The following is a 25,046-nucleotide window of genomic DNA, read 5'->3' as shown; positions in this document are numbered from 1 at the left end:
ATTTTTGGTAGTTTTAGTAGAGACAGGATTTCACCATGTTGGCCAGGCTGGTATCGAACTCCTGACCTTAGGTGATCCACTTGCCTCGGCCTCTCAAAGTGCTGGGATTACAGGCGTGAGCCACTGCGCCTGGCCCCCGTCTCCTAATCATTTGTCTACCCTTCCTGTTTCCAAGTTCTGAGACTGAATGTGATCCACACAGCAAAGACAAACACTTACAGGTTTGTACAGAACAGGCCAGGGGACCCCAAGTTTGGGGGAAGGGACAACAGCTGGTCTTAACTAGGAGGTGAAGACAAATGTTTCAAAAACTGCAGGATAGAGGCTAGAGTACACAAGGAGCAAGTCTGCCTCAGCTTCTGGCAAAGGCATCTAGAAAGGAGGCATGTTTTAAGGGATCCTGAAATATGACCTCCACATACCTGGGATGATTGTAGGGATGGGTTTGGGGCTACACATTATTTACACCTTAGTGGGATGCAATTTAATTAAATTGGTCTCTTCCTAACACATATTTGATTGAGCTCAGCCCCAGGAGGAGTTTAATAGCTATAACTAGAAATGTAAGGAAGTAATTTTGAAAGGTGGGCAGTTCTGGAAAGGGCAGGCTTGCCCTGGGGAACTGCAGCATGAGGTTTTGGCACTGTAAGAACATTGGTCTGTTAGGAGGTGGAATTCAGAGATAAGACTTGAGAAAGGGAAGGGGTGTCATGCAATCAGGAACGAGGAATGGGAGGGAGGAAGGAGGCAGGTAGAGCCCCCAGTTTTCTGAGTCCCAAATCTGAGAGTTTCTCGTGTTGGTTTGAAGGTTTCTGAAACTTGATGAAGATTTAAGGCCCGCTCTTTCTTTATTTTCCTCCTGGATAAGCTCTCTTAGGCACTTTACCCTCCCACAAAACAAACAGAAAGGTTTACGAGGAGTATGCAAAGCAATATACTGTCAAGGAAGACTACACAGATCAGCCACCCCTGCAAGCTATGCACTGCAGCCGCCAGCTATGCAGGAAGGTTTTTAAATGGTGGTTTAGCTTTCTTGGCCCCAGCAGATTTTATTAACCCCCTGTAGCAATGGTTTCCATTTGAGGCCATTCCTTTTTTACTAGAAGAAGAGTACAACTGAACCCTGGTTACAGGGTCAGGGATCTAGAAGCTGACTGAACCCGTGTCAGTCACTTTGTGGACTGATGAATGAGAAGTTGTTCAAAGAGGCAGGCTGGATCGTGTTTCTTCCCTGCTTAAGCTTTCAATGGCTTCCAGTTGCCTAACGGAGCAGAGCCAAGCTCCTCAGTTAGGCCTCGCAAGGCTCATGCCTCATGGCCAAGCACACCTCACCCCCACTGTGCAAAGATCACCTCCACCTCCAAAAGCGAATTTCCCAAAGTTTTCCAAACAAATTCAGCACCCTCCAGCCAACACCTCATTCTCTCTTCCTAGAATTAGTTTCTTCTCTACATCCTTCGATTGCCAATCCAAGCATCATACTAGGTAGAGAGAGACAAGCAGGCAATAGAGACTGGAGCTCAAACTCTGGCTCCTGTTGATTGACTCGCTGGGCGAGTCACTCAGCCTCTCATTGCCTTGATTTAATCCTCTGCAAAGTGGGAAATAATACTAATCATGGTATTACCCTCACAGGATTGCTGCGAGGGTTATCTAAGTTGACCTACATAGGGCACGTGGAAGAGTGCATGGGATTTGATAAGTTCTGAACAAATGTTAGTCATCAGTCCGAGGTGTCTCTGCTAACCCACTCGTGGTAGGTCAATAAGCTCCTCCTCTCTGCCACCACTGGGCTCAATACGTCCATTTGTTATCACTTCTGTCACACCAGACAGCGTTTTGTCAGTTGATACCCTGTTTTCTTCCAAAAAGGACTTGATTTGTGGTTCAGTTGCTAGCTTATTTATTTATCTATTTATTTATTTACTGAGATGGAATCTTGCTCTGTCACCAGGCTGGAATGCAGTGGTGCGATCACGGCTCACTGCAACCTCCTCCTCCCCAGTTCAAGCAATTCTCCTGTTTCAGCCTCCCAAGGAGCTGGGACTACAGGTGTGTGCCACCACACTCAGCTAATTTTTGTATTTTTAGTAAAGATGGGGGTTTTATCATGTTGACCAGGATGGTCTCAATCTCTTAACCTCATGATCTGCCTTCCTCAGCCTCCCAAAGTGCTGGGATTACAGGCGTGAGCCACTGTACCCAGCTAGCTTATTTATTATTTTATTTATTTTAGTGAGACTGTCTTCCCCAAGGGTTGTAAACTGAGAGCACAGGATTTACGTTTATTGTGTGTTTAATTCCTAGACCAGTGCCTGGCGTATGATACATTTTCCATAAATGTTTGTAAGGTGAGATGTAATTATTCCAGAAGAACATACTCGTTGACATGGCATCGAGATCTGGAGGCTTCACTCTTGACTTTGCCTCTGACTTGTTCTTTGACCTTAAATAATTTTCTAGGCCTCATGTTTCTCATCTCTAAAGTAAGAAAATCTGAAGCTTGGCAAGGTAGGTTAGGACCAGTTTTGGAAACATCTTAATACTCAACTCTCATTGAACATTTCCTCTATAACAATAATAAAACACAATGAGGAAGGAAAATACTTTCTATATCAAAAAGACACCTGCATCTGTATGTTTATCACAACACTATTTACAATAACAAGGATATGGAATCAAACTAAATGTCTACCAACAGATGACTGGATAAAGAAAATGTGATATACGTACACAATGGAATACTATTCAGCTATAAAAAAATGAAAACTAGATGAAACTAGGTGTCATTATCTTGAGTGAAACAAGTCAGACACAGAAAGACAAATACTGCATGTTCTCACTTATAAGTGGGAGCTAAAGAATATGTACATTTAGATGTATAATATAGAATGGTAGACAATGGAGACTTGGAAGGGTGAAGGGGTGGGAGGAGGACAATGAAGAAAGATTGCTTAATGGATACAATGCACATTATCTGAGTGATGGATACCCTAAAAGTCTTGACTTCACCATTGTAAAATCTATGCATGTAATAAAATTACACTTGTACCCCATAAATTTATAAAAATACTAAATAAGTAAATAAAATTTAATGAGAAATCAATCTATTGTATTAATGATTAAAAGTAAGATTTATAGACAATGTTACCAGCGTAGTGCCTGATATAGAGTAAATCCTCAACACATGGTAGCGATTACTACATAGTATTGCCAAAATCTTATTCTAATGCAAGAATAATATCCTAAGTATGTAGCATATTTAATCATCTGTTATTAAATGTAGGGTTTTTTTTCTAATATTCCTTATTTTTAAAAAAGGAACATGGCAATGAATTTCCTTGCATATATGTTTTTATTTACTCCTATAAAAACACTATTTCTTTAAACATGATTAGTGCCTTGGAAGTTTTTAAGACTTTGATACAGACTGCCAAACGGTTTCCCAACAATTGTACCAAATTTCTCCCCTTCCTCGTATGGGAGTGCTTGCCTTTCTTCATCTTCACCAGCAGCATATTTTATTGTTATTTACATCTTTGCCAATTGATAGGCAAAAAGTAGTTCTTTTTTTATTTTGTATTTTTAATTACTAGTAAATTAATGTTTTATATGTACGAATTTATTCTCTTCTATAAATTAACTTTTCACAGTCTTATATTAAAATATATTTGATCAGCCAAAAAAAATAATGAGGAAGGCAGTTACACTAAAAACTGTTTTAGTTAAAATGCACAGATTACCTGGAAAGTTTTATCCCACAATTTGTTCTTAATCATTGACTATCTCATCGATGTTTTCTGAAACACAATCAGTTTTCCCCCTCCACCTCATGTCTGTCTTTCTGCCTTTTGCAGGGCTATATTCCAGTGTCACCTCCTCCAAGAAACTTCCTCAACTCTTTGTCTTTTGCTTTTTTCTTCCAATTTCACTATAGGCATCTTGGTTGCTGGTGAGAGACAGGACTAGCTGGACTTCCTAGGCTGACTAAGAATCCCTAAGTCTAGCTGGGAAGGTGACTACATCCACCTTTAAACAGGGGGCTTGCAACTTAGCCCACATCCGACTAATCAGGTAGTAAAGAGAGCTCACTAAAATGCTAATTAGGCAAAAACAGGAGGTAAAGAAAGAGCCAATCATGTATCGCCTGAGAGCACAGTGGGAGGGACAATGCTGGGATATAAACCCAGGCACCGGAGCCGGCAAGGCCTACCTTCTTTGGGTCCCCTCCCTTTGTATGGGAGCTCCGTTTTCACTCTATTAAATCTTGCAACTGCACTCTCTTCTGGTCCATGTTTGTTAGGGCTCGAGCTGAGCTTTCGCTCACCATCCACCACTGCTGTTTGCTGCCATCACAGACCCTCCGCTGACTTTCAGCCCTCCGGATCCGGCAGGGTGTCCACTGTACTCCTCCTGATGCAGTAAGGCGCCCATTGCCACTCCCAATCAGGCTAAAGGCTTGCCATTGTTCTTGCACGGCTAAGTGCCCAGGTTTGCACTAATCAAGCTGAACACTAGTCACTGGGTTCTACAGTTCTCTTCCGTGACCCACGGCTTCTCACAGAGCTATAACACTCACTGCATGGCCCAAGATTCCAAGGAATGGACCCGTGAGGCCAAGAACCCCAGGTCAGAGAACACGAGGCTTGCCGCCATCTTGGAAGCATCCCGCCACCATCTTGGCATCTTGGGAGCTCTAAGAACAAGGACCCCCTGCCCCCCAGTAACATTGGGACTTGGATGCCATTTTTCTTTAAAATCTTCAGCTCTAATATTGTATTCGGGGCCAGGCTTGCAGCAGGTCCTCAATGACTGGAAGATTTCATACCATCACTTTCATTAAGAGGGGCTTGCAACTGAGGAAGAGGAACACAAGCTCTTCCTTTGCAGTAAACTCATAGGATAAAGCTTATCCCTCCTGCAGGGCCATTCTATCTAACATGTTAATGATCTTCATTCTATTTTATTGATATTACATCCTTTATCAATATCTAACAAATAGTTTTTAGTCCCCTCTTTCCTGTGACCAGTTGTTGCAGAAAGAGGGAAGTAAGGGGAAATATCTGTTTCCCCAGAAATGAGGACTACCCAAGACCTAGCCATTTACTATCTATGCCGAAGAATCTCAGAACATGAACACAGGACTAAAAGCCATGTAAAGCAACACTGGTATCTTAAGGGTCAGTTCAGGGATCTAAATGAGAGGAAATTAATTGAATCTATTTTTGTCTGGCATATTTACTGGTGGGGTAGAGCCTAGTGTCAATTTTGCCAAGATTGGCTTAGGGGCGCAGCTAGAGTTAACACTTGAAGCTCTGCAGATGTACTGCCCTCCTTTCCTTATGTCCTTCAGAGCACAAGATGGAATCAAAGGCTAAGTCTGAAGTCCACAGAGACTGCAGCAACTCCTGGCATGCCGAGAGTGCTTTAGGTAAATTCCAGAGCAGAATATTCAACCTTACAAAATAGTCTAATTGGTAAAACAAAGGAAGACCTATCAATGGCAAAATAATGTGTTATTTCATCTGCAAAATGTTGGATTACTATATCTAGTAAGCGCCCTTAATACAACTAAGTCCTAGTTTTTAAGATTATCAGTCAATTGAGAGGGAAGCTGTGAGGTAGGAAGGAAGAGTATACAACATCAAATTTAAAGGCAAAGGTTGAAGAGCTCAACCACTGAAGATGAATTCAAGATGAAGATGTGGCCCAGTATGTTTCAGCAACAGTCAGAAGAGCCCTGGGTTGGAGGTGTGCTTCTATTCCCTAATTAATTATGTGACCCTGCAAAGGTTGTTACATCTATGCCCACATTGTTTTCTTTATATGTGATTACACTGCTATTTTTAAGATCTCTTGCCTTTTAGAATGTTAACACTCAATTACTCTACTCTGATGTTAGCACAAATCAATCCTCTTTGTTTTTTGTCCCACAGTGAGTGAACACGTCTATAAAGCAAAGATGGTGACACCTGTTCTAACCTAAATGACATATGGGATCCTGGCTGGGTAAGTGCTTGGATATGCTCTAAGTGTTCCAAGACAATAACGCAATGTCATCATTAACATCATTTTTAAAACTTCCAGCTTTTTGAAGGGCTGGAATTCAAGCCCTTATGTCCCATTTTGTTGTATCTTTCAGGAAAGGGCCCTGGTCTTGCACAGATTCTTCCAGAAAGATGTAGAGAGAGTAACTGGCTAGGAAGAACTATCAGTATCAATAGCCCAGGCTATTTCTTATAACTGTGAAATGAAGATAACATTTGGAATTGCCTAAAACTTATCATAGAGCTTTCTCAAATATTGTTTTACTCTGTCTTCACAGCAGTGAAGATTCTTATCCGCTGTCAGTGATAAGAAAACTGAAGCACCAAAAAGTTAACATATTTTCTTTAACTCACACAGCTCTTTAGAAGAATTGAAATTGAGCCTAAATATCCTAACACATGGCCTGAGACTAGTCCTGGAAATGACAGAGCCCCTGATGTCCACCCTTGACTGCCTCTATGAAGCCATTTCCTACTCCCTAGAGAGCACAATCAAGCCCTCCTCAGGGGTTTCATAATTCTTCTCACAAATGTTTAATTAAACATATTCACATGGCTATTTTTATATCTATCTTCCTCACTGGACTGTTAGCTTTCTAAAGCTTAGAAACCACATTTAGAGCCATAGGCCCTGACACAGTGGCTACCATAAGCTGAGGCTCAGCAACCGGTGGTAAAATACATGAGCAACAAAAGGATCATCAAAAATTTTAAAGAGTGGGAATTTAAGGTGGGGGCAGAAGGAGAGAAAGGAAGGTTGGGTAGAGGGAGAAGGCAGAGGAGAGGCTGGTTGGCTGTGCAGTCTGTCCACATGCCAAACCCAAAAATCACATTGGAAATGTTTGCTGCTGAGTTTGCGCACCCACATTCTGTTCACCACCATTAATGAAAACGATTGAACATGGATGTATTTGCAAACATTTCCATCCAAACACAACAAAAACGGGCAAAAAAGGAAGAGGGCATCTGTATTAGTCAGGGTTCCCTATCACAGGACTAATAGGATCGATGGATATATGAAAGGAAGTTTCTTAAGGAATATTGACTCACAGGATCACAAGGTGAAGTCCCACAATAGGACATCTGCAAACTGAGGAGCCAGGGCAGGAAGCATCCAGCACAGGAGGAAGATGGAGGCGGGAAGACTCAGCAAATCTATTCCTTCCATATTCTTCTGCCTGCTCTTATCCTGGCTGTGCTGACAGTTGATTAGATGGTGCCCACCCAGATTGAGGGTGGGTCTGCTTCTCCCAGTCCATTGACTCAAATGTTAATCTCCTTTGGTAACACCCTCACAGACACACCCAGGAACAATACTTTGTATCCTTCAGTCCAATCAAGTTGACACTCAATATTAACTATCCCAGCATCCAGCATTTCTGTTAGTCATTCACCATGGCTGTCTAGAGCGTACTTCATTTTACAGTGATGAGGCATATAATAGACTCTTATCTTTTGGGGCAGAACAAAGATGCCCAATCATTTAACTAGCAATGGGAAACACAGGGAAACAAAACAATGGCTATCATCTTGTCAAACACACGCGCACACACACACACAAGGAAAAATGACCAGTAACTATACACACACACACTGGGTAGCTTTTGTAAGTAGAGCCAAAATACTCATACTCATCACGAATAACTATAAAGTGACTTATTCACCACTCCCACTTTTTTCCAGCAATGGCTAATACATAGTACAGTGCCTGGCATATAGCAGGTACTCTAAATGTTTAAGTGTCTGAATTAGTGTGTGTAAAATAAGTAAGTATAGTGGGACCATTAGTTTATTTAAATAGATGTTTTCTTGCTCAGGAAAAAAATACTATTACTGTTTAGTTACATATACTGCAGTGATATCTCCATATCCCCCAAATAATCAGTCTCTACTAAGAATAGGTCACCAGGTTATCTGAAAAAGATGCAGAATGAAGCAAAAGTCACTTTATTCTGCATATATTCTTACACAGCTGTTGAGGAGAGTAACACTTAATTTACTAGATTGCAATTATCTATACTTCACGTTGTCAATATGCATTTAAGATATATTATTTTTAATTATTAAATATTGAGAGGTTACTATGTACCACAGTCTGTGTGGAATGCTAGGGATAAAGTAGTAATACATATATGGTCTCTGCTTCTATTTTAGTAGAGCAAATAGAAAAAAAATAGTAATTCCTTATTTTGATTTTTAAATAACAGAGGAAAATTACAGCAGAATTTAATTTATCCTACATGAGCCTTTCATATTACAAGCATGTTATAAACTCCTGTAATTCTTTCCCTTTGTATAAAAAGGACAGTTAAGTTCACTGCCTTCTTAACAATTATTACTATGTTTTGTTTTTCTGTGAAGCAAAAAATTAGATTGTTCCTACTTTCACACCTGGAACTTTACCTCCCAAATTACCAGATACTATCAAAGTTATTTTATAACCAATTTCACTGCTTTGGAGAAGCCCCTCCCTCCCTGCAAGCTGGTGGGAAATTAAACCTTATTGAGCTAAACTACTAAAAATTTCCTGTCAACATAACTATAATTTTTTAAATTATTTCAATATATTTTGGAGGAACAGGTGGTGTTTGGCTACATGAAGAAGTTCCTTAGTGGTGATTTCTGACGTTTTGGTGCACCCATCACCCAAGCAGTGTACACTGTACCCAACGTATAGTCTTTTATCCCTCGACCCACTCTGAACTTTTCCCTTGAGTCTCCAGAGTCCATTGTATCACTCTCATGATTTTGCATCCTCATAGCTTAGCTGCCACTTATGCGTGAAAACATACAGTGCTTGGTTTTCCATTCCTGAGTTACTTCACATAGAATAATGGTATCCAATTCCATCCATGTTGCTCCAAATGCCATTGTTTCTTTTTATGGCTGAGTAGTCCATGGTGTATATATACCACATTTTCTGTATCCACTTGATTGATGAGCATTTGGACTGGTTCCATATTTTTCCAATTGCCAATTGTGCTGCTATAAACATGCATGTGTGCAGGTATCTTTTTTGCATATAATGATTTCTTTTTTCCTCTGGGCAGATACCCAGTAATGGGATTGCTGGATCAATTGTAGACTACAATTTGTCTACTTTAAGTTTTCCGTAGTGGTTGTACTAGTTTACAGTCCCACCAACCAGCAGTGTAAAAGTGTTCTCTTTTCACCACAGCCACGCCAACATCTACTATATTTTGATTTTTTGATTACAGCCATTCTTGTAGGAGTAAGGTGGTATATGGCCGGGCGCGGTGGCTCAAGTCTGTAATCCCAGCACTTTGGGAGGCCGAGACGGGCGGATCACGAGGTCAGGAGATCGAGACCATCCTGGCTAACACTGTGAAACCCCGTCTCTACTAAAAAATACAAAAAAACTAGCCGGGCGAGGTGGCAGGCACCTGTAGTCCCAGCTACTCGGGAGGCTGAGGCAGAAGAATGGCGTGAACCCGGGAGGCGGAGCTTGCAGTGAGCTGAGATCCGGCCACTGCACTCCAGCCCGGGCAACAGAGTGAGACTCCGTCTCAAAAAAAAAAAAAAAAAAAAAAGGAGTAAGGTGGTATCACACTGTGGTTTTGAATTGTATTTCCCTGACCATTCGTGAAGTTGAGCATATTTTCATGTTTATTTACCATTTCTATATCTTTTTTTAAGAATTGTCTATTCATGTCCTTAGCCCACTTTTTGTTGGGACTGTTTGGTGGTTTTTTGTTTTGTTTTGTTTTGTTTTTGTTGTTGTTTTTTCTGATTTGTTTAAGTTCCTTGTAGATTCTGGATTCCTTTGTCAGATGTATAGATTGCAAAGGTTTTCTCTCACTCTGGGTTGTCTGTTTACTTTGCTGATTGTGTCTTTGCTATGCAGAAGTTTTTAGTTTTATTAAGTCCCATTTATTTATCTTTATTTTTGTTGCATTTGCTTATGGGTTCTTGGTCATGAAGTCTTTGCCTAAGGCAATGTCTTGAGGGTTTTTCTGATGTTATCTTCTAGAATTTTTACGGTTTCAGGTCTTAGATTTAAGTCTTTGATTCATTTTGTGTTGATTTTTGTATAAGGTGAGAGATAAGAATCCAGTTTCATTCCTCTACATATGGCTGGCCAGTTATCCCAGCACCATTTTTTGAATAGTGTGTCTGTTCTTTCCCCCACTTTATGTTTTTGTTTCCTTTGTTGAAGGTCAGTTGGCTGCAAGAATTTGGCTTTATTTGTAGGTTCTCTGTTCTGTTCTATTGATCAATATTTTTACATAATAAAACATATTTTTACTTTTATACCTGCCTATTTTTATACCAGTACTATGCTGACAAACCATAATATTCAAATACAGAAAGTCACCAAGAAGCATTACCTATATAGTGATGAATTATGACAACATTTATTGTTTAGGCCAATGACCAGGTCAAAGACTAATACTTGAAGCAGTTAAGATGAAAACTTGTACAAAAAACAAACAAAACCAAAAAACTCGCACCTAACTCAGAGATGAGTCTTTTCTGGAATACTAACACTTCAGCTATCTTGTTTCCTAGCCCACATCAGATTGGAAGTAGCTAAGAAGAGAATGCTGGAGGGAGTAGCCAGATGTAGACACAATTACAGCAACAGAAAGCAAAATAATCATAGCCTAAAAATAGCCAACAAGTAGTTCCTGTGTTATGCCCTTGACTTTCAATCCTCTCAAGAACCCACGTGGCAGCTCTATCATAAGGCACCTACTATGGACATTCTCTCTAATTCTTACAAGTTAGCATTATTGTGCCCAATGTACAATTGAGGAAAATGTGGTTCAGAGAAACTAAATATTATTTGTGACAAGATTCCTTAACAAGCAAGCAAGTGACTCAGAATGTGGACCTGGCCTTAAGTAAAGTGACTGTAAATCCCAGTTTGAATAAGCAGTCTCATCTTATTCCTGTTGTCCTGCTTAAATAATAACAGGGTCCCGTTTGGATGTTGAGTTATGCGGTCCCCTATCCAAAGGGCACAGCCTGTCTCCAGTTGGTCGCACCTTCTCCACACAATAGTGGCCTTCAAAGCTGACACCTTGATGCTGAGGCAAGAGAAGCGTAACTGTAAAAAAGAACCTGAAATACTCAAAATGCTTGCCAATTCGAGACCATTCAGACAAAAGGAAGAATGATTTATTCAGTTTAATTATTCCCAAGAGTTGGAATCTATTAAGGAACTAATAAATACCTATACAATGACACTGTCCCAAAAAGAAAGGGTTAAATTAAACAAATTAAAAGTAAACAGAAGAGCATGTAACACATTATAAAAGGATTTTTATCCCAAGTTGTTAAAGGTTAACTTTTGAACCTAAAGAGGGTAAGTTTTAGTTGTCTAGAAAATTCATTGTTTTTTGACCCTTCCTTTCCTAATCATAGTCCAAAGAAGAATTACTGTATTTTTCCTCCACAAAATGCTTCCCCCTCCCACACTCACAAAAATTTTGCTTCTCAGCTCAGTCTCTGAAAGTCTGAGTTCAAATGCTCACCACATGCTGTGTGATCTTAGATGAGAGTCTTGTCCTCCCTCACTCTTTCTCTCATCTGTAAAATTAAGACGATAACCATACCTGGCTCACCAGAATACAGGGAACGGTACAAAATAATGCATGTAAAGCACTTGAAAAAGTGAATAGTATTTAGTACATAGGCCATGCTTAACAATTTTACTTATGATGATGAATATTAACCGTATTAATATTCCTAATGTTAATCCCAATTCAAGTCCTTTCCCCCTTGAAAAGTGAAATCTCAAGCAAAAGAAATACTTTCAAAATCCAGCCAAAAATGATACTGGCACTGGCATTTATAAAATACTCCCCAAAACAGGTTTACAATTCAAAGTCAAAGGAGTCTAAGGCACCTAGTCCAACTACTTCATTTTATAGAAAAGGAAAATTGAACCAGAGAGATGATATGACTTCCCAAACACATAAAACCAACTTAGTAGCAAAGCTAGATATTACGGACCTCATGCCGAAAATGTCCTGAATACAGAAAGAGCACAGGCCTTTGTGGGGAATAAAGCTCATCTTCCACATGATAGCTGTGTAACCGCAGGCAATTTTACTTCAACATTTCTGAAGCTTGTTATTCTCTATTGATAAAAATAAGGATTAGAGTTTTCCTTTGTCAGGGTATTCTGAGGAGTAAAAGCACACACAGAGCCGGGAGTCACACTCATACAATATGGTGGCTGCCTGAAGTGGCATAGCCGCTACAGGGAATTGATCACTACCTACCAAACCACGAGATGTACAAATCCTTCCACACATGCATTCCATTTCTAGAAATGCATCCTATGGGAAGACATGTATGTTCAAGGATGTTTATTGAAGCTTTCACTGTGTTAACAACAACCAAAAACTTTAAATCTCTCTGAAGAGGCAAATGCTGCCAACAACAAAAAACAAAAAGTAAGGAAGATTTACATAAAGTGCAAATAGTAAGCCTTTAAAATTAAGCAAATTAGAATGTCATTGAATAATATGCAGAGTAGATTTTGTTAAGCAAATTAGAATGTCATTGAATAATATGCAGAGGTTTTGAACTCATGCATGACAAAACATTAAGATATGAGTGTGTATATGTATATGTAGATGAAATTGTTAATAGATACATATGATGAAATTAGTGGTATTTGAGGGAAAAAGAAAGATAATTTCGACCATTTATCACATGTACCCCCATATCTTTTAAAGTTTGTATCATATAAATGTATTCATATATTATTTGTATAGCAGAAAAATATATAGAATGCCTAGCATATAGAGGATACTAAATATTTCTTTCTGCCTATATACCTCAATGCTCAGTGTTACAATGTTTATTACTATAATTGATATTTCTATCATTGTCATTATAACTTCACACACAATTTTTAAAAACAAATATTGTTTCAGGGACTCCTCTGTCCCATGAGAGAGCTCTTCCATCAAGTTTCAAATCTAGCTGTTCATTTATGACCTGCACTAAAGGTCTACATCCCACAGCCTGAACTAAGGGATGAACAAAGGTTAATAAAAACACATAAAGGCAAGGCGAGAGGAGTCAGTCTCCCTTGCCTCTGTTTGTGGTGTCATTTGTCTCCTTGTTAAAATGCAATAAAGACAATAAAAGGAAATCGGCTGTGGAAAATGAAAGAGCCCTCTATTCATAAAAACAGTTCAAATGAGAAAAGTCTTTTCATGGGGATGAGACAACTACCATGCAAAGCAGTGGGAGAGGGACACATAAAACCCTTAGGACAATTCATTAACCACAAATCATTGTAGGCAACTCAAATCTTTTCCCCCAACACAGGTTTATGTTCTAACCATCAGCATGATAGATGCCTTCAAGCAAATTTTTAGACTAATGCAAATGCAGTAGGCAAACGCAAGATATTTCAATATAGGATCTGCCCTCGCAATCTGAGGGTCCTTAGAAGAAACATGGTTGTCATGGACATGACAAAGGAAGCATGATAAAGGGTATCAGTATAAGGCCACCTGGCTCACCCTTAGATCTGACTTCTTGCTCCACTTCAACTAACTCACGCCCTTGAATAAACAAATCCATAACCTTGGGAAAGCTAATCACCTTGTTTTTGGACCACCTCACCTAAAATGAAGGTAATATGTGCCTAATCTATCTGTCATAGTTGTTATGATGCTCAGATGATATTTTAAAAAGAAAAATATATGCATAATGACTCCAAATTGCTCTTATTAAATCATGCCAGCCACTCAGACACCACGCAGCCTGCACCCGTTAAAAGAGCAAGCCTGCAGCCGGGCTCAGTGGCTCACGCTTGTAATCCCAGCATTTTGGGAGGCCGAAGCAGGTCGATCACGAGGTCAGGAGATCGAGACCATCCTGGCTAACACGGTGAAACCCCGTCTCTACTAAAAATACAAAAAAAAAAAAAAATTAGCCGGGCATGGTGGTGCATGCCTGTAGTCCCAGCTACTTGGGAGGCTGAGGCAGGAGAATGGCGTGAACCCGGGAGGTGGAGCTTGCAGTGAGCCAAGATGGCACCACTGCACTCCAGCCTGGGCGACAGAGTGAGACTCCGACTCAAAAAAAAAAAAAAAAAAAAGAGTAAGCATGCTCTCAGCAACAATTATACAATTATGGACCCTTCATTTACTGCCACCCCTACTTTCCCTCTTCCTCCTAATTCCTAGGCTTGCAACATAATTTCTCATTAAACTGTATGTTGAAAAGCTCTACAGTGAATGGAAACGAAATGCAATTTTGTTTTTCAACATACAGTTTAATTTACATTTTTATCCAACCACACCGTTAGAGGACTAAAATCTGAGATCCTACATTAAAGTGTTGACAGACTCCTTTCTGTTCTAATTGACGCACTGTGAATCTGTGCCATGTCCATCTGCCTCTTTCTGCTGAGATCTCCTCACTCTTCAGAAACAAAGGCCTCAGTGCCACCCTTTCCTGGGCTCCACATTTAATCCAAGGAATTACTCATGCTTCTTTTACCTCATGCTATAGTTTGAATGTGTCTCCCAAATTTCATGTGTTGAAAATTTAATCCCCAATGTGGTAGTATGAAAAGTGGGCCCTTTAATAGTTGATTGGATCATTCAGGAAGACTCTGCCCTCTTGAATAGATTAATCCATTCATGGATTAATGGATTATCATGGGGTGTAACTGGTGGCTTTGTAAGAAGAGGAAGAGAAACCTGAGCTAGCATGTCAGTGCTCTCGCCACCCACTATGTGATGCCCTGCAGCACCCTGAGACTGCAGAGAGCCCCTACCAGCAAGAAGGCTTTCACCAGATGTATCACCTCAATCTGGAACTTCTCAGCCTCCAGGACTGAAAGAAATTCCTTTTCTTTATAAATTACCTAGTTTCAGGTATTCTGTTGTAAGCAACAGAAAATTGATTAAGAGATCCCACAACCTCTGAGGGGAAGGCCAAGCTCAGTATTGCCTTCTTCTGGTCCTGCCACCAAAGCAATATGGAAGCCATACTCTGTGACCCACAATTATAGGGAACCTCCTTGAAAGTCATGCCAGTGGTCCCACTGGAGCTTGAAAAGTCTCACTTTAAGTATTGATAGCTTCAGCCTAATTTCCTTATCCTTTTTTCTCTCCATCCACAATCCACACTTCACAACGTGAATGAGTACTCACATTCAGAAACAGAGCCGTGACCTGCTGTGGTGGCTCACGCCTGTAATCCCAGCACTTTGGGATGCTGAGGCAGGCAGATCACCTGAAGTCAGAAGTTTGAGACCAGCCTGGCCAACATGGTGAAATCCTGTCTCTACTAAAAAAACAAAATTTAGCTGGGCATGGTGGCACACGCCTGTAATCCCAGCTACTCAGGAGGCTGAGGCACGAGAATTGTTGGAACCTGAGAGGCAGAAGTTGCAGGGAGCCAAGATCGCACCACTGCACTCCAGCCTAGGTGAGAGGGCGAGACTGTGCCTCAAAAAACAAAAACAAAAATCTCAGAAACAGGGCGCTGTGGTTTGGCAAGGGTTTTAATTGGCAAGGAAAGCTTCAGTCATGTTCACTAGGTTAGATTAATTGAGGCATAAGTGAGTGTTAGTCATTTGGAAATTATTTCTATTGCAAAGCATCAAAACCAAAGAGTACACAAGTGGGTGCCTGAAGGTCTGTTTTGACTCTGCCACCAGATAAGAACAAAAGGAAGAGGTTCACCACTCAGGGATATCACTTTCTCTGTATGTACACATTTTTCTGAGATAACTGGACAAAATGAAGACTTTTCAGACTAAGTTTGTTCTTCAAGCTCATGTGGGAACCCGCCATACCCCAGAACAGTCATACATGAAATAGGTAAAAATTCAGTATTATTCGTAAATCTGCCTCTCATTCTTCCGCAGCTTTGCTGTTCACCATTATGAATTGACATCAAAAAACCTAAACTAAAAGTGCTTATTTGATGCACTGTATTAACCCAATCTCCATCTTTTCTGGGATAGCAAAGTCTATTTTACAAATACCTTGTCAAGCAGACAACACTTCTGGAAAAACATGCAGACATAGTAAAACAAAACAGAACAGAACAGCGCTGCCCTTGGACATAACTGCTTTGTAGAGTCAGATGGTGCTTTATTGGTTATGGCCAAGTCCTTGATCTGCCTGGGTGTCAGTTGCCTATTTGTAAAATAATTAGGCTAAAATTAATAATCTCTAAGGCTGCTTCCGGATCTAAAAATCCACATCAGCATCACTCTGTAAGATGCTGTTTTTATCTTTCGATAATGTTTCTTGCAAATTTTAATGTAGGAGCTTAGGAAAATACAGGATTAATTGCCCCGTTGCAGCCTTGGTTGGCCATCTGTGCATGGGAACTAGGGTCAGATACAGCAAACTAGAGGTTATATTCAGGAAATCCAAGGGTGTCTATAAGAATAACATATCCAGTCTTTATCTTCTAGAGGCAATCTGTTTCATTGGTTGTGTTTTTGTTAAACATATTTGAGAATTATAATGGTAATGGCTATCACTTTGTGTTTCTGCTAAAAGTATCAGAGAATTATAATGGTAATGACTATCACTAGAAGGCAAACTCCCTGAGGGCAAGGGACTTTTTCCTATTTTAGTCACTGTTATCTCTTTTTCTTTTTTTAAAAAAAAGCAGATTTATTGAGATATAATTGTATTATAAAATTCAACAACTTAAAATATACAATTCAATTTTTTTAGTATATTTACAGAGTTGTAGACCTATCACAAGAACTTCAGTTGGGAAAATAAGAATGTTCTGGGTTTAAATAGTGGTGGTAGTTTCACAAAATGGGATTGTACTTAATGCTACTGAATTGTACAGTTTACAATGGCTATTATAGCAAATTTTATGTTGTGTGTATTTTCCCACAATATAAAATTCCAGAAAAAATCCCGCTGAAGTACTTTTTAACATCATTTGTGTTTTCATTCTGCAGCTCAAGTACTATCAATTGTTTACTGACTTGATTCTTTAATAGGTTCTGGGACCCTTATAGAATAGTGATCTTTGAAATCACTTGGACAGTAGCTTTGTCCAGGCAATGAAATTAGAGAAGATTTCCCCTTCTTCTTCAGATAGATCTATATTTTCTAAAATAAGCACGCATAACTTTTTAGACAGAAAACAATTATAAACATTATTTTTTAAATATTAGGAATATATGTAACTAGAACTTTTGAGTGAGAAATTGCAAAGGGCTTTCTAGAATCTGAGGAAGACAGAAACTTTTTGGAGATAATTCCTTCTCCTATGGCATTATACCACATGCTTTTATGCTTATGACTCATTTGTGAACTGTAATATTTTGCATTTATCCCACCTTTCCTATATAAACTGCATTACTTGATTTATAAAATTTCTATTGGTAAACTTATTTCAGAAATATATCCATAGATACACCTCTACATACATCTAATAGATGTATAAAGTAAGAATAGAGTTAGAACAGCCTCCTTTTGCAACCTTTAATGAACTGATGTATCTAGTCATTGATCATCACCACCTGCTAAAAGAGAGGCAACCAGACAGTAAATGCTTACTAAGGAAAAACACAGCAATTTTTATTAAGTAGAATTGCTACAAATAAACCCACCTGTATCTGATTAAACCACTAGCACTAATGCTCAATTTACAGGAAAAACAGAGACTATAGGAAGATGTTAAGCAACACCGTGGTGATACAATTATCAAAATCCAGATGGCAGAAAACTTTATAGGATAAATAACCTGGTTCCTTCAACAATGGAAAGAATTAAACATTTTTGGACTTGATTTACACAAATTGTTACAAAAATATAGTATTTGTAAGAGAATTTGAAATTTGAATAATGGCTAGGTATTTGATGATATTAACAAATTATTTTCCTTTGTGACTGCAAATACAGTTCTTTTTTAAAGTATTATGTTTTGGAAATACACACTGAAATTGTTTTCAAAGGAAATAATTTGATGTCTGGGACTATATTCAAAAAATACTCAATGAGTGTAAGTGAATGGAGGTATTCATGAAACAATATTTATCATGATTGTATAATTTCTGAAGCTGGGTAGGGAGTGCATGAAGTTTTACTTTACTATTATTTCTATATCTGCATATGACATATGATTGAAAAATTTCATGATACTTTAAAAATGTATTTTTTGCAAATAAATGTAATGGTGAGAAGGGGTATTTGGAAGGTTTTGTTTGTTCATTAGTTTTCTAGCATTTAGTTTGTTTTTATTATTTTAAGTTTGAAGAATATACAAGATATAATTCACCAGAGTAAAATTTCCTATCTACGTGCCTCCACTTACCACTGCCATATATATAAACTGAAGAGGGAAGTTTTTCATGACCGGCCTTCTGGGAATTGCAGAAATGTGACAGATCTGGAACACTCTCCCCAGTCTATAGGCTGATGGCATGTGGCTCTCTCACAAATGGGAAGGAGCTGTGAAATGGCAGAAAATACTCAATTTTACAACTATTTTTCAAAATCTTTAATATTCCTTATTCTAAAAGTACATTAGTACATCTGACATAAAGTCAGAATGTAAAATGAATCAGGTTGTGAGCAGAATTATGGTGTAATAAAAATGTGCAGCAGAACTGGACAGTGAAATAGCTCTGAATTTCATTGAAATGTGTTGTATCATTGATCATGGATATAAAGCACAGCATGTTTATGGATTTGACAAGAGAGAATGTACAGATTTTTTTTCCCCAGGACAAGCAGACATAATCTGGTACCTGTAGAAAATACATAAATATATTGCAGCAGAAGATATCATCACCATTATATTATAAAACATACAGTGCAGTGTAAAAAACACACACACGCAAAAACCATCAAATCATTTTAAGTAACTGTATTTGTGGTAATGTTGACACTATTATTCTGAGGCTGGTGCATGTATATTGTTAGACAAAATGAATAATTACATTGATATAATTAAGAACCAGGACTTCTGGCATATAAGAAAAAAAGATACATATGTAAGATCAAAGAGATTACCTTAAAAAAAACTTATAATCCTAAATTTAAATCTGAAGTTTTTTATCAGGTGAATTTGTGATGTATTTTATCATATAACATTTAAAAAGTACCAAAACCAGTAGCAATGACTTCTCCCTAGAAACCAGATGATGATCTATAAGCATACTTTTCTACTAAAACAAACAAACAAAAAAGGGAAAAATACGGAGTGAGCTTTACAGCTATAGAGGAGTGGAGAGATCAACAAATCTTCTTACCTCAACAAAAAAAGGATAAAACTGGACACAATTGTCAAAAACAACCATCTTGGAACTCTAAAACTTGACTAAATGCAAAGAACAATTTGAGAAATATATATTTATGAAAAACTGCTAGTCCTTCAGCTACAAACAATAGTGTCTGTAATCTTGTCTAGTGCTAATGTTCACCACCCGTCCCAGCTTGGCCAATAACAATGACAGCATTGCTAGTGTGCAGCTGGCCAGGAAACCTATAACTTTGATGCCAGACCAGGTGGGCTCAATTTCAGGCATAGGACAAAAACCTACAACAGGCAGCATTGTCAGTAGAAAATAAGTGGGTGACTGACAGGTCTAGTAGCCTAAATTTTTGGTACTGGTTGAGGCAAATGGTAAACCAGGCACAAACTTAGTGGAGAGCTCTTAGAAATAAGAGAGGCATAGAAATGATGAGAGAAGCTCTTTGTGAACACCTGGCTGACTAGGAAGCTATACATGTGTGTGGGGCAAAACCAAGACAGTTTGAGTTTAAAGTGAAAGTCACAGAAGACTTGAAAACTGACAACTTTGTGCCCACACCCAAAGACCAGTCAGCAGAGGGAGGAAGAATTATGGGTACATGGAATTTGAGTAGAGCCCACTCCAAATCACTGGATGACCACTAAGCTATGCAGACACTGGGGTGACCCCTAGGAAAGCAGGCTAAATAACAAAAATAAAAAATCTTGGCATATATACAAATGGCCATATGCTACAGGGGAGATAAATTTCACAGTTAAAGTTCAAGTGAGTTACAAAAAAGAAAAAAGAAAGAAAAAGTAAAATCAGAATGCAAAATTACTATATTAACTCAAATGTCCAGTTTCCAACCAAATATTAGAGTACACATAAAACACTAAATGTGAAACCATATTTAGAGAAAGTATAGACCACATTTAGAAAAAAAAAAGCACTGAATAGAACCAACTGTAAGTAGACTAAGAAGTAGGATTTTGCAGCAAAAATTTCATTATAGCTATTCTGAATATATTGCACAGAATTAAAAAAATATTTTGAGGACAATGACTCAACAAATAAGGGATCTCAGTGGAAAAATAGAAGACTAAAAAAATCCAAATGGAAATCTTTAAGTTGAAAAATGTAATAACAAAAATGAAAAATCTACTAGATGGATTTAATACCAAATTTGTGATGGCAGAAAAATCATCAATGATTTTGAAGAAAAAATTAGAAAGTCACCTTAAGAGTAGAAAGAAAATAGTTGCAGAAAAATAAGCAGAGACTCAGAGACTTGTCAGAAAATTATACACATACTGAAGGGATTCAGAATGTGCCACTCCAAAATATTCCACTTTGGCATATTGATTGTTTTGAACTGAAGGTACTTGAGAAACAGCAAATGCAGGAGGGGCTTTCTGACCTCCTCCTTTCTACCTAAAAGTAGGTCATAAAGTTTTCCTTTAGAAAGTTGTCTTCCCTTTACCACAGAGAAGAATATTCTACTCGCTACACACTGGGAGTCAACATCAAAATGTACCTAAACAAATCTACTAAAATAATTCTTATTTTCTATTATTTACTTGTATATATTTCATAGTCAGTTTCCCACAATTTACCACCACAGAAACTGAAATCCCTTTTCCTTTCTCCTATCACTTCTTTACAAAATTCTTATTCTTTTGGTAAATAGGTTTATAAGCTCTCAGTCCTAACTGCTTCTTCACATCTTTGTTTTCCTATGAAGGCTGCCAAATACACATAAAAAATTACATAAAATGTATATGCTTTTCTCCTGTTAATTGGTCTTATGCCTGTTTAATTTTCAGGCCAAATTATCAGGCCTAGTTGCAGAGCCTAGCAAGGCAGATGAAAACATTTTTTTCCTTTCCCATGATATAAACATACATGTAATGAGGGTCCCAGAAAGAGGGAAGAAAGAAAGTGGCAGACAAGTATATTTGACATGAACTTCTGTTTTCAGTTCTGATATCAAAAAATAATAGAAGTCATTACTCCCATCCTTTCAACAAGAAAAAAGCTGAACATACTGAAAAATAATGACTTTTCTTAGACCTGTTGGAGAACCGAAATCTAAAGGCAAACTGCTACACTGAATCTGGCAAGACAACTTCATCCAAAGAGTTACAGCCAATACCTGCTGCCTTGGAGGAGAAGTCACTGGAGCAATGAACTGGTACAAATATTTAAATGGTAATTTTGATTAACTACTGGAACCAGGCAACTAACTTGAGGGTGAGACTATCCTAAGGGTTGCAGTCTTAGGGATACATACTTTTTAATTTTAACCACTAGGAACCTGATTTTACTTTCACAGTGAAGCAGCAACAAAAATTCCCTTGTAGCTTTGGCAAGAAGAAGGTAAAAGTAACTATTGTGAAATATACCCAAAGTGCTCTCAATAACACAGGCTTATGCTTCCAAGGGAGAAAGACTACCAGAACCTTATCCCTACCTGGGAGAAAACTCTATCCCTAACTACAGGCCTGTCTAGCCCTTGGAACTCACCTAAAGGTGGGAAATCTCAGTAAGTTCTTTTCTACATATCAACAAACGGATTCTAAAGTACATAGGGAATGGCACAAGACCTAGAATCACCAGCACGGCACTAAAAAAGAAGAAAATTAGAGAACTCACACTACTCAACTTCAAGGCACACTATAAACCTACAGTAATCAAGATAGCATGCTATTCACAAAAGAATAGACATACACATGGATGAAATAGAATAGAGAGCTCAGAAATAGACCCCCACACATATCATCAATTAATCTTTGACAAAGGAACAAAAGCAATTCAATAAAGAAAAGGTAGCCTTTCAACAAATAGTCCTGAAACAAGTAGACATCCACATGAAAAAAAATCATCTAGACAATCTAGACAAAAACCTTACATCTTTAAAAAAAATTAATGAGAACGAGGGATTCATAGACCTAAATGCAAAACACGAAACTATAAAACTTACAGAAGAAAACATAACAGAAAATCTAGGTGACTGTGGTTTGGCAATGAGTTTTCAGATTCAACATCAAAAATATGATTGATGAAAAAAATTGTTAAGTTGGATTTAATTAAAATTGAAAACTTCTATTCTGTGAAGGAGCCTGTTAAGAGAAAAAAGGAATTAAAAGACAAGTTATAGACTAGGATAAAATAATCACAAAACACGTATCTAATAAATGATTTGTATCCAAAACATACAAAGAACTCTTAAAACTGCAATAACAAAACAAACAACCCAGTTTAAGAAAATGAACTAAAGATTCAAATAGACATCTCATACATAAATGACAAACAAGCACATGAAAAAGAAGCGCAACACTATTTGTCACTAGGGAAATACAAATTAAAACAATAAAACAAAACAAAATAAAATAATAAAACAAAATAAAATGTTACTATACACTTATTAAAATGGCTAAAATCTAAAAATTGATAAAACCAGTTGCTGGCAAGGATGCAAAGCAAAAGAAATTCTTCCATTTGCTGGTGGGAATGCAAAATGGTACAACCACTTTGGAAGCCAATTTGACAGTTCTTATGAGGCTAACTATAGGCTTATCCTACAATCCAGCAATTTTACTCCTATGTATTCACTAGAATAATTTGAGGTGAACACATCCACACGAAAGCCTGCATGTGAACGTTTGTAGCAACTGTATTTGTAATAGACAAAAACCAGAAGCAACTAAGATGTCCTCCAAAAGTTGTGTAGATAATAGAACTGTGGTTTATTCACACCATGATATATTATTCAGTGATAAAAAGAAATGAGCTACCAAGCTATGAAAAGGCATGGATGAATTACAAATTTCAAATTGCTTAGTGAAATAACTTGAAAAGAATCTAAAAAGATTATAATTTCAACTAGATGACATTCTAGGAAAGGAAAAACTATAGAAACAATGAAAAGATCAGTATTTGTCAGGGGTCCACAGAGATGAGAGGAGGGGTTGAATGGGTGAAGCACAGGGAATTTCCAGGGTGGTGAACTATTCCATATGATAGGTAACTGTGAACACATGACACTATGCATTTGTAAAAACCAACTGAACTTTACACAAAGGAGTAGACCTTACTCTTTGGAGTAACCTTATTCATTAAAAGTAAACCTTAATGGATGCAATGTAAAAAATAATTCAGATGTTAGAGGAATCCCAGGATAGAATGTTGAATGTGATGAAACAATCTAACTACAAATGTATGCTATTTAATACAACCTCACTGAATAAAGCTGGGGAAAGGATGCTGACCTAAGCAACTTTGGAAATTAGAGTAGTCTGTGAAACAATAGGCAAAAAGTGTAGAGAACTAATGTATAGCACGAGGACTACAGGTGATAACATCATACTGTATTTGGGATTCATGACAAATGAATAGATTTTAGTTACCTTGCCATGAAAAAAAAAGACAGTAAACATGTGAGATGAATTTATTAATTTGCTTCACTATAGTTAAATACTATAGTTAGATACATTTTTTTCTATCTCTGTGTATCCTATAACCTCATGGTGTATCCTTTAAATATACACAATAGTATTAATTTAAAAAAAAATGGCTGTGCATAAGCACTATACTGTACTTGAAAAAGAACACATACCTAATGGAGGACTGAATTAATGATTCTGATACATACATACTAGAATTGAACAATTAAGCAAATGAATTGTGGATGGTGGGAGCTAGGTTTCCTAATATTGTCATCAGAGTTTACAGATCAGCACATGGAAGAGGCTAGAATGATCCATGTGGTAATGGATTAGAATTGGAAACATCAGCATGGACTCATGTTTGTTTTAATAAAGATACAGATGGTTACATATGGAAATGTTTCCAGATATATATATATGTATACTCATGTGACAGTATACATATATATGTTTCCTTTCTCTGTTAGCTGAGAGGGCCTAAAAACAATGACACCAAAATAGCAACCAGCACTCTTAATGTCCAAGCATTTGTTTCGGATAGGGTTCTCCAAAAAAGGGGAACCAGAGCTTCTCAGAGAAATGGTTGATTCTAGGACTGGGGCTGGAAATATGTAAGATGAACTTGGAGCAATTGCAATGCCAGAAAATAAGAAAATGTTCTTACCAAATAAGAGCAACAACAAGAAAATAAATAGCAACAAAACTATAATGGTGGAATATTATCAAAGGGACACAGGAACAACTGAAAGAGCTTCCGACGGCCATAGCTGGAAATATTTGAGCACGAAAATAATATCAAATTATAACCCAAAGCATAAAATAAATAAGTCCATATTGATGTAAAAAATATTGAATACCTAAATAATTGGGGTAAAATAAGATAAATTTTTCATGCAGAATTCCAAGTAATTTCTACTGATACTCCTCCCTTAGGTTGTAGAGAATAACTTTACCTCTCCTCAAATATAGGATACACCTAGTGACTTTCTTTTAAATAATATAATACAGAAAGGGAGGAAAAAAATAACTTCACAGTAAAGTCTGACAAACGTGTTAGCTATGTGATCAAGGTCAACACCAACAGTGATAAGTTATGTTGGTTGATATATTTTGATAAAATGGCACTTTATATCAATGATCTTTTTTCCAAAAACACATCTCAGTCTAATCATAAGAAAAACAGCAGACAAATCCCAATACAGGAACATTCTACAAAATACCTGTGCATTCACTCTGAACACTATCAAGATCATCAAAAACAAAGAAAGTCTAAGAAGCTGTCATTGCTAGGAAGAGCCTAAGGAGCCATGGTGATTAAATGTAAAGTGATAT

At 37.8% G+C, this 25,046-nt stretch overlaps 1 long non-coding RNA gene across 1 annotated transcript in view; it reads right to left on the bottom strand.

The window, feature by feature from the left end:
• Positions 1–25,046, bottom strand: part of LOC105519273 — a 356,472-nt gene that overhangs the window by 319,627 nt on the left and 11,799 nt on the right. The window contains exon 2 of the long non-coding RNA XR_001002941.1: positions 18,345–18,481. This is a non-coding gene — a long non-coding RNA (uncharacterized LOC105519273). The remainder of the gene's footprint in view (positions 1–18,344; positions 18,482–25,046) is intronic.

This window comes from Colobus angolensis, unplaced genomic scaffold (genome assembly GCF_000951035.1).
Source record: "Colobus angolensis palliatus isolate OR3802 unplaced genomic scaffold, Cang.pa_1.0 Scaffold342, whole genome shotgun sequence".
Lineage (NCBI taxonomy): Eukaryota > Metazoa > Chordata > Mammalia > Primates > Cercopithecidae > Colobus > Colobus angolensis.
The sequence above is the reverse complement of the archived record's forward strand: the minus strand, read 5'-3'. Positions and strand labels throughout refer to the sequence as shown.